The following is a 2,368-nucleotide window of genomic DNA, read 5'->3' as shown; positions in this document are numbered from 1 at the left end:
TCTTAAACTCACAACCCCAAGATCAAGAGTTGCATTCCCTGCCCACTGAGCCAGCCAGGCACCCCTGTCTGTGTTTTATTATACATCAAAAAGATACAAAAGGTTAATAGACTATATATACATATGTGTGTGCATATATGTGTGTGTGTGTGTGTGTGTGTGTGTGTGTGTGTGTATACATACCTATACACTCATACATATGTAGGTGGAAAAATTAATAGGTATGTAGGTTAAAAAAAAGTTCCACGATAAGTGGGGTGCTTTTGAACAATTACAAATGGCAGGAGTTGGACAATTCACTAAAGAACAGCACTCTAAGCCTGGCGGGGCCCTATCTAGTTTTTTGGTATAAATTGAGCATTTGTTAACAGTAACTTTTATTCTTTGGTCAGAGCCTGATATCTACTCTCTGAAGAAAGTAATTGTTCTGTTCAGGGATGGTTATTTGGAGAGCACTGGGGTGTAAGAGAAGCAGAGTAGAAATTGAGTCTCTGTACCATCAAGCAAGACCTGAAGAGGAGAAACAAAAAGGATGGTTCCACCAGAATGGTACATGCAAAACAGTCTTACTTCCATAGGAATGGCTTCCTGGCTTTTACAATCACTGGAATCCCCAAGCAGCCTACCTGCTCCCAGCCTATCAGTCAAAACCCACTCAGTCATTACATAGTACTGGAAATCAGCCCTTCTTTTCATTGGTGAGACCTATTGGGCAAACGGATTTACCAACCAGAGGAAACCATGATCCTGATTCATAATGTTGCATAGACAATAATAATAATAATAATAATAATAATAAACCCAAAAAACAAAAAGCAAAGACAATAACAAAAATAAAAACTTTAGCTACTTAAAGGACTCAACAAAACGAAGGAGAAAAATCCCAATATATAAACAGTACAACTAATCCTGGAGGAAACAGTTATTTGAGGAAAACAGAAAAGAACCTTATATAAATGTTAATTAATATGCACAAATAGATCTGAGAAAGTATTGTAGTACTGTCAGGTAGATCTGAGAAGCCATTATATTTGTTAAATAAGATAAGATACTATAAGAAAGGAAAAATAAAAGAAAATTCTTAGGAGTTAAAAATTTCAAAGATAAAGAACTCAGTAGTTGACTAATTAATTAGACATAGCTGAATATTACATTGGTGAACTGGAAGATAAAGTCAAGGAAATCTCCATAATGTAGAACAAAAGAAAAAAAAAAAAGAGAAAAATGTCAAATAAAAGTTAAAATACACAGAGGATAGAACCAAAGCTCTGACATATGTTTAATAGAAATTCCTGAAGAAGAAAATTAATATAATAGAGAGGAGTAAAACAATCATAAAAATAATGGACTATACTGAAAATTTCCCTGAGCTGAAAAAGACATACATCTTTGGATTGAAGGCAGTACCAAATATCAGAGACCAAGGGGAAAATGGCTCACATCTAGACATATTCTTGTAAAATTTCAGAACTTCAAGAGTTAAAATAAAATTCTAATAGAAAATAGTTAACAGAAAATTCTAATTTGATGAAGGGCGAAAGGTTATCTATAACAATAAAAAGCATATTGATACTAAATCCTTATCAGCAACAATTCATGTTAATAGACCTTGAAACAATGCACTAAAAATTCTTAGGAGAAAAAAATCTGCATGTGGCCAAACTATCAATTAAATATTAGTGTGGAATTAAATTTTTGGACACGTAAGCACGCAGAAAGTTTACCACCCACATATTTTATATAAAAAAATACTTAAGTGGATTATTTTGAGTAAATGGCAAAGGAACCAAAAAAGGAGGATTATATCGAACACAAAAAACAGTAGTAACCAAGTATGATACTGAAAAAGTAAAGGAAGCTAGAAAGATAATTAAAGAAAACTGATTAGAGATTTTGGTGCTTGGGAAATTCTCCCTCAAATGGCAACCTTTCAATGATGTAGGATTACACCTCCTTCTCTAGTGTTTCAACCATTATACGTGGTTCTATTGTGACTATACATTTATAATGTAAAAACTGCATTTTATCTTGAATCTGTAAAATCACTCTATGTACAATGCATGTAAAACTTAAATTATAGATAAAATTATAAATGTTATAAACACTGATAAAAACAATTTAACTACTAAAAACTTGGTGGGACAATGGAGAGAAGCAATGGAAGGAGGGACAAATTCAGTATTTTCGTAACCTTTTATTGTACTTTCATAGGGTAATAAATCAAGGAATAGGTTTTTAAAACCTCTCAGGGTGCCCGGGTGGCTCAGTTGGTTAAACAACGGACTCTTGAATTTGGCTCAGGTCATGATCTCAGGGTTCATGGGATCAAGTCCCACCTCAGCCTCTGCACGGACAGCTCTCTCTCTGC

This window comes from Panthera tigris, chromosome E2 (genome assembly GCF_018350195.1).
Source record: "Panthera tigris isolate Pti1 chromosome E2, P.tigris_Pti1_mat1.1, whole genome shotgun sequence".
Classification (NCBI taxonomy): Eukaryota; Metazoa; Chordata; class Mammalia; order Carnivora; family Felidae; genus Panthera; species Panthera tigris.
Note: the sequence above shows the minus strand (reverse complement) of the source record.